Source organism: Arvicanthis niloticus, chromosome X, assembly GCF_011762505.2.
Source record: "Arvicanthis niloticus isolate mArvNil1 chromosome X, mArvNil1.pat.X, whole genome shotgun sequence".
Classification (NCBI taxonomy): Eukaryota; Metazoa; Chordata; class Mammalia; order Rodentia; family Muridae; genus Arvicanthis; species Arvicanthis niloticus.
Genome location: NC_047679.1, coordinates 76,257,650 through 76,266,766, shown reverse-complemented (window position 1 = coordinate 76,266,766; position 9,117 = coordinate 76,257,650). Strand labels below are relative to the sequence as shown.

The following is a 9,117-nucleotide window of genomic DNA, read 5'->3' as shown; positions in this document are numbered from 1 at the left end:
CTTGGGTGGAGTGAGCAGAGGCCAGGGATACTATAAAAATATTCTATAAGTAATGAGGGAGTCCTTCATAATAAAGAATTACCTGCCTCCAACTGCAATGAAACTGAGATATCCTGTCCTATGATTGCTTTGAGTTGTACTTATTCAATTGTAGTAGCCTTCAGAAACAAAGAGAATTCTGTTTCTTGATAGTAGTTCTCTAATAGGACAACATGTTCATAGGCTCATAAAATGAGTTTAATGTTCTAGCATTTTCTAAACTGTAACACGAGACACCTAGCTTTCTATTACTTGAAGGGACCAGTGTTTATGAATGTATTAGATTTTAGCCTACTTATCTCAAATTTTATTTTATGTGCAATTAGCATTACCACCTCATCTTCATTTTCGTTAATATTTTACCCTAGTTCCTCTATTTTTAGCATTTCTTTCTCATTAGTTTTAGATATGATCTTTACAAGTTGCATATGGTTTTGCATTTAAAAACCCAAACCCAAACTACATTTTCTAATGTACAATTTTTATTATTTTATCTTAATTATGATAAGTCTTTCTACCCCAACTCTGATACTCTTCTGTGGATAAATTAAGTATATAGTCCTTATTTGTCTTCTACTATTTGTAAAATAGCTGCTCTATCTTTAGTCTTTTTGGCTAAAATAACTCTAAGACTAATCCATACTTTCTTATAAAATGTACAGGAGATCAACATTGTACACATCTTATGAGCCTTGGCATTTCATCTCTGGCTTTCAGAGCTACCCTGTTTGAGAAGGTAGTGACATACTTGTGAATACTACTTACAGTATCTGCACTGTTTAGGAAAGTGAGATTTCATTGTTTATTAAACCTGTCATCTTGAAAGAGATTTAAGGCTTTAATTCTGCAAATGCTAAGTGAAATGAGCACAAAGATTTGTGGATAGATATTGAAGACCCCCTCTCTGGGGAGACCCTCACTCAAGTCTCAGGAAGTCATGGCCACTCAAAAACTGGCATGACACCAAATCTGGATGCAAACAGCAGAGGCTTTATTCGGGAGAGTTAGCCGGTTAATGGTCAATTGGTTTGCCCATGCAGGAGCTGAATTGACAAAGACTGGCTGGCTGAGGGGCTTTTTAAAAGGGGACAACCACAAGCCAGTGGAGTGAGGAGGTTGGTGAGTGGTTGCTAAGGAAATATAACATAAAAATAGTGGAGAATTCCAGAGGAACCCAACCTAAGTGAGTCAGGGTCATGTGGAAAACATTCTGTATACTCATTCTTCTCAAAAAATGTAGTCTTGCCCTGTCATTGTGGCCTTGTCCTGTCACTTGCTCAACTATTTCTCAGTTGCTCTGGACACAGCCCTACCCTGTCATCATGGTTACTAGTATCTTAGCACCACCTAGATGACTTGCATTTCTTTCTTTCCTTTGTGTTTTAGCCGGTTCCTGAAACCGTCCAGTCTACATTTTTAGCTTGCTTTAGAGAAAATTTTCCATGTCCTTTAAAGTGAGGCTTAGAGAAAAGCCTATTTATAATTTATAAAATGATTTTTATAATTTTTCACTCTTAAATATCCATCAGAAAATTAATTATAGAACAAAGAGTCAATCTAAATTTACTAGTAAGGAAATTATAAAATAATTTATGATAAAACAATACTGGTTAATCAAAGGTTATTTTAATTTTTTCACATACATTTGTTTGGTATGTGTATTTTCATGTGCATATGCCTGTGTTTGTATTTGTTTATACATCAAGGTGTGTTTCTGGAAGATAGAAGGCAACTTGTGGTAGGTGGTTTTTGTACTACTGATATGAATGTTCTGGGGATTGAACTTAGATTGTCATACTTGATGGCAAGAGCTTTTAACTACTGAACTATCTCACCAGAACTCAAGGTGACTTTATAAAATATTTAATTTATAGAAAGTTATTAACAATAGTATTAAGTGCAGTGACTTATATGACTCTGTTTATGAAAAACCATATAATTAAATATACAAAATGTCAATAAAGGATACATTTCAAAGAGGAGAGAATTAACTACTCTTTTTTATTCCTTTTTTGTTTCTCTATTGAAAAATGAAGATCCTGTATATATTGACAAATCAGTTGAGTAAGTTATGTTTAGCAGTCCATATCTGCAATCCCAGCATGCAAGAGGCAGAGGCAGGAGAATTTCAGCTCTGAAGCAATCCTGGATTACATAAATGAGTTTGAGTGATTCTGTCTCAAAAATTTATTTAATATCTCTGACCTTGGTTTTTATAATGAAGATATAAATACAGTAGGTATAAATTCTCAGTTAATGCATATTTTAGTAGTAGCTGTTCTTATTCTTATATCTGAACTTAAATTCTGATACTTAATTTCAGTAAATTGGTTCTTATCACATTAGAGCCACTGTTTCTTTCTGGTTTTATAAGCTGTTTTTCTATGCTCATTATCTGTTTATATCAATAATATCCATCTATTTCTAAATTTGGCCTTATTCTGAAAGATCATTCAGCCTATTTATCTCAGTAACAAGATCCTACCTATAACTCTGATAAGGATTGTTTTAGTTACTTTTCTGTTCATTGACCAACTATGACCATCTTCACATATTCTAGAAAATGAGAGAAATCCAAGGCTATTGAAAGCTGTTTTTTTTTTTTGTCTAGAGTATGAATATAATCATCTCTATTTCTATCTAGTATTTCTTAATAGATTTAGAAAGAAATCTCAGAAAAAGACAATATAGAACATCTCTGTTATGATATCAGTATAGTCGGGGGTTGAATTATCTGTATATCATCTGTGATGTTTTGAAAAAGAACTATCTCCCATATGCACATGCATTTGGATACATAGTTCCCAGTTAATGGTGTGGTTTGAAGAGGTTATGGAACCTTTACAAGGTGTAGAATTGCCTGAGGAAGTTCATTATTGAAGACAGTTTTTGAAAATTTATAGCCTTGTCCTTTTTCCTGCACTATCTCTGTGCTTCCTGCATGGATGGAAAAGTAACCAGCCCCTGCTGGGATGTCATGCTATCCTTGACATTATGGACTCCAGATTTCTGGAACTGAAAGCAAAATGAACACTCTTCTTTAAGTTGCTTTTAGTCATGGTGGTTTATCCCATCAAACATCTTCTAATGGAAAAGATCACTCAGGGTCGTTTTTCATTGATCCATTAACATCTCACCCTCTTTCTTCTTTATTCTGTGGAATCTTTACTTTGGGATGGAAAAAAAAAAACTGGCTTTCAGTTAAGACATGCTTAGAGAATACAGTCAAAGTTCGAACTTTTCAGAGTTGGGACTTTGGAACCTCCAGGCTTCATGACTTAAGTTTTCAAATGCCAAATATCATTATTTAAATATTTTACTTTGTCCAAAAAGCAATAACTTCAGATGATCTTAAAAGATTAGTTGATAAGTATGTAAAGCACAACTATTTCTCCCTTGCCTAATCTCATGGAGATCAGAATTCCTTTTTTAATTGTGCATATGGTCTTTAATTTCTTTAGAGTTTAAAAGTGTCCCATTTGGTACACATTGATATTTCTCACTGTTAGTCCATTTATTGTTGTGGCCTTTTCTTACACATGCTGGAGATAAAACATGCATAGCAACCTGTGCTTAGTAGACCAGCCACTGGCCTCTATCATTAAAACACTGAACCTTGTTTGGTTTGATTTTGCTTCTTTATTCCAAGACTTGTTTTATTCCCCCTATCTTTTTTTTTTTTACTTTGTCTTGTTTTTGTTTAAAACAATCAGGCTGCCCTTTAGCTCCCTGACCTCAAACAGGAGCCTTTTGCCCTAGTCTTGCTAGTACTGAGGTCACAGGGATATGCTACCACACCAGATCTCATACTAGCTGTTGCATTAATATGAAAAAAATTTACTTGGGATTCTCTCTATGTAGCATTTCATTTTATGCCTCTGTACTTCTCTCTGTAAGGCTGAATTGTTCATCCTACTTCCATAAGTTAGGGAAATAATACACATACTTCAAATCTCAGGACCAATATCTGATCAAAGCATTAATGAAGTTCTTTCTGATCTCTCTATAGCATTGCTGGTTTTAATAAACAGGTAGTTTTATAGCCTAGTACAAATTAAGAGCTTGGGATCCCTTACACATCATTTCCCAGGCCCCTTTATTTTGCATTCGCTCTGGAGGCAGCCATAGTCACACTTTAGGCTTCAATTATGCTAAAAAACTCTCAAAATAATATTTTCAACTGAAGCATTTCGGGTGACCTACAGACACCCAGGTCCAGCTGGCTTCTCTTCTAGTCCATTTAGATGTTTCTCAAACACCTTAATCTCAAATATATATTCATATATCAATATTCATACATTTGTTGAATATAACATGAAAATATATTTAAATGTCTATTGAAGTTTTTGTTGCTTTCTTACTGCACCCTAACACATGCCATCAACGTTGCACTGTGCACAAATAGACTATCTTTATAGTACAATGCTGCAAAACATAGATATGCCTACACTCTTCAGTGGGATGCTTAACTCTGCTTCATTCAGTGAGTACTTCAGCATCTATGAAGAATTATTCGATGTCGTATATACTGCAGTAAGTATAAGCTTTGGAATAAAGTGTTTTGGTTATACTGCAACTTCATCAGTTTTTGGCTCCATGGCCTTGAACAAGTCACTTGTCCTTTATGATCCTACCATGTCTCATCAAAAATAAGCCTATATCTATGGCTTGCTTTGGGGAAGAAATAAGCACATATAACACAGGAATTCATGAATTGAAATTTTCATCTGTTTTTCCTTTGTATTATTAAATAGTTAACAGTTAATAAACAACAACTGTTGTTTGGTTGTTTATTTTGAGACAAGGTCTTATGTTGCTTAGGCTGGTCTCAAACTCATTATGTAATAGAGGATGACCTTGAACTGATCCTTCTGTTTCTGCCTCCCAATTCTAGGATTGCAAGTATATGCCATTACACTCAACTTACACTTTTATTTTTAGCATTTCTTTTCTTCAATGTAGTTGCTTATATTTCAAGTTTCTTAGTGGTATGTAATCTATATTTTAAGCAAGGAGAACCATATATTTGTCTATATGTGCTTTCAAATAAATGAACAAATGATTAAATTTTAAAAAGAGGGGACAGATTTATAATTAGTTTTATCTTTTGGTGCAGTTGGCTTTTGTCAAACTTCTGCTCAGCCACGTAAATTATTTGACACAAAACTCATTTATTTACCACACATTGATTGAAGAACTTATACTGATAATAGTTTATATGCAAAAGCTAGGAATTTACACATTTTAAGACCTTGCTATTCTAACTCAGAGAAATCTTGGCTATTTTACACAGAATTTCAGTGGTTAACATGGATCTTTAGGAGATTTTTATAATTCTCAGTTTACTAACATGCTCTTAATTTGCTTATGGCCTAAAGATTTATCCTACTGATCTTTTGGAACCCAACCCCTCTGAACTATTAATTTAAAAGTTAAAGCCCTTGAGTTACAAATCATATGTCAGTTCTTTACCTAAGCAATTGTTTGTTTCTAAGTATGGCAGTAACTAAATCTGAAAGTTGCCTTGGCCTTTACTACTGTAAAATTTCACTCCTTTCCCGATGACAAGAGTCTCAGAAATGAAGGAAACTAATTATGTGGCTCTTTTGAGCATGTTGTCCCTATTAAGTGTAATGTAGGAAATGAATGTCACACTATACATAACTCCAGGCTCTTGGCTGCAAGATTTACTCCAGTGTTTTCCCAGAAACTCTGATGGATTGTAAAAAAGAGAAGACACCCCTTGTAATTTATTATCAAACCAGAAAGCAGCTGTTCTGTGAGCTGCAAACAAAAGCAAATGTTAAGCTATTGAATGGCACTTTTGTTTCATGTGGCCCACTACAAAAGGGCTTTATTAGAACCTTAGCTTTGGAAGTTTGCCTCCTCATAGATTGAAAGACATGTGCAAAGGAAGGGCTGAAAATTTGTCCTGAGTAATGATTATGAATGTGAAGCCTCAGGGTGGCCATGTGTTTTCCTTCTTAACAAAATGTTCCCAGAGGCTTTTCTACATCTTTGGAGTTCCTCATTCCCCATCTCCTGATACTGGCTGCAGGGCATAAAGGAAACAGGAAGCAACAATTTTTGGAATTCAAAAATGAAGGAGAGTTTGTGGAGAATTCACTCTGGTTAGTCAGGCATGTTTTAGGAGACATTTGTGTTCACACTGCCTTTAAAGAATTTAGAGAATACTCTTCCTAACATTTTCTTCCTGCCAGAATCTTCAAGGCCTGCCTGGGTGGGTGAGCCTATTTGATTACTCCGATTATGAACTGGCTGCCCGTTCTGAATGCTTGGAACATATTATGCCTCATATTTTACCCTTGTATACAGCCTTGTACCAATTGCTGTTTAAATATTCTATTATTCATATCTCTGATGCAATTTCTGTTTTTCAGTATTGTATATTATACAATCTTACTGTATCTATCATGTTGTTTTTTTATTAAAGATACATTGTTTATTCTCTAATCTATTTTAGAGTAAGGGGATTGATGCAGACTAAGCAACAAGTGTGATTTTACTATTTTAAACAATAAAGTACATTACTTGAACAGACCCATAATGTTTGTTCTTCATAGTATATTTTCTAAATTACCATTCCAGTTATGGTTAAAAGTACATACTCTAAGACAGGTTGGCTTGGAACTCCGTACACCTGAGGAATACCTTGAATTTCTGATTGTCTGGTCTCCATCTCAGTTTAGGTGCAGAGATTATAGATGGAGGGACTCTGAGCAGCTTGATTCTGGTGAGCATGGCTCTGGCAGGCCTTGTCCTCCATATTCCCTCCATCTTGCTAAAACTGCTTAGAACTACATTCCTAAAGCTAACCATTAAGGTCCATTTCCTTATTTGGCTACTACAGCCTCCTTGAGTCTATCTACTAAGGTCCAGCTATCAAAGAATTGAAGTTCAGCAATCAAGAACCCCCTAAAAATTATCTAACAATCCCAATTAAAATAAAACACCTCATCCTAACATGAGATTTTCTATTTTATCTATAAAACACCATTTTCCTATGGGCCATATCTGTCTCCTTTCTATCCAAAGGCAGTACTTTCTCAAGTCCCCTGCCCCTCTCCCCAAAGAAAAATATCCCCCTTTTTTCCTCTCTCGTTTCCTTCCTCTTCTCTCTTGTCTATTTCCTGTCCTTGTCTCTTATCCCCTGCCTCTGCCACCAGGTAACAAATAAATATCCTTTGTGTTGAGAACTTGGTCTTCAGGGTGCTGAGCTTGTACTTTTCCTTTTAATAGTCATGTTCTACCATGCCTGATTTATGACTCTTGGGGACCACTCTCAGGCCCCATATGTATATGCAAGGCAAGCCCTCTACCAGCTAACCTACACAATCTCTACCCCCTAGAAGCTTTCTTTATTGTTGCATTTAGTGCTATCTTAAGAACACTGTTGGTTTTTTTTTCCCCAAATCTGCTTCCTAGACCACAGTTGCTGCTAGGTACAGGCCCTTTCATTTTGGACATTTACTTGTTCCAGCCTACATTTTTACAATCTCCACTTTGACCTAGCCTTTCTTCCTGAGGTGATTCTGTGCCAGTATTTGTAGTCCCTAGTCAGATCCCAGACAAGTCAATCCCTCCACTTCTGCCTAACTTTTAAAACCCTAGCTATTAAATAGAACATGAATGGATTTTACTTAGGAATAAAGGCAAAATAGTGAATAAAGTTGAAATTTAATACATGGGAAATATTTAACATAACAAAAGGATTGCGGCAGTTGATGAGGGGAAAAACAATTGAATTGTCTTTTTAGATCTTTTATATGCTTCTTCACACTTTTCCCAATCTCACCCTTAGGAAATAGTTCTTTCTCTGCATTCCAGTCCACCTTAATTCCTTCCACAATTTGTAAAGCTATCTAGACATCTGCACTTTTACCATTGGCTGCATTTATACTTATTTAACCTTGCAAATAAATATCAAATGTAATTTTAAAATTAAAAGGATTGCAAAATCTGAATGGAGGCAAGTTTGCAGATCCAGGAACATAATGGCTGAGGAAGTTCAATCTAAACACATGATTTAAAAATAAAAAACACATATATTTTAAGGGGCAGTCTCAGAATCAGCCATCTTGAAATTGTGTTCACAGGTTCCACAGTCCATCAAGCTCTCTAATTCCAGGGATATAAGGAGGTTGCCATAACATGGCTCTTACAAATCAGACAGCCTGCAAATCACCAGTGGTAAAGTACACAGGAAACAATAGGCTAGCAAGAGTGCATTCTTTACTGGAGCATTGAAGAAGCCTCATCATTATAGGCCAACTACTGTGAAATCAGACGCTATCAGAAGTCTACTGATTCTGAAGCTCCCTTTCTAGCATCTGTTGTGAGAAATTACTCAGGATTTCAAAGCAGATCTATTCTTCCAGAGTCCAGCTACTGTTGTTTTGCAGGAGGCAAGTAAGGCCTACTTGGTTGGCCTCTTTGAAGATATGAAACTATGTACTAACCACACCCAATCTTTCAGCATATGTGGTGAACGTGGAGAACATGCTTAAGAATTCACTCTTACAGGGAAAACATTTCATTCTCAAAAAAAAAAAAAAAACAAACAAGCCAAAACAAAACAACAAACAAAACAAAACAAAACAAAAACCCTGAAACTGAACCAACCAATCAAAAAAAACCAAATCAAACCAAACCAAACCAAACCAAACCAAACCAAACCAAACCAAACCAAACCAAACCAAGCCCTTTTAGCCTGCCCCTAGAAACATTGCAGGTGTGGCTGCTGAGTCACATGTGCATCAGTAGATGGCAGAGAGGACAGAGGCAATGTCTAAGTTCAGTGTTCTGACTTGTGCACATCTGAATTATTAATAACCTAACATTCATTAAAAAAATAAAAACTTAAAAAAGGAAGGTGAATGACCATCAGGCCAGCTCCAGAGGGCATAGTCAGGCTGATTTGACCACCAGTCCTATGCCACGCAGGTCTGGAAGCCTGAAACAGACAACTCTCTCAATGGGCCACTCCAACAGGCTGGGCTAAGAGTGAGACCCAGACAACCACCAGACTTGCACAATGGGGCCTGGATAGGGAGCTAG

The 9,117-nt window shown here is 36.0% G+C and overlaps 1 non-coding gene across 1 annotated transcript; it reads left to right on the top strand.

Moving 5' to 3' along the window:
* Window positions 1-8,769: 8,769 nt before the first annotated feature.
* Window positions 8,770-8,901, top strand: LOC117695621 (small nucleolar RNA SNORA17). The gene has a single exon (XR_004604672.1). It is a non-coding gene; the product is annotated as a small nucleolar RNA SNORA17 (small nucleolar RNA).
* The last annotated feature ends 216 nt before the right edge of the window (window positions 8,902-9,117 follow it).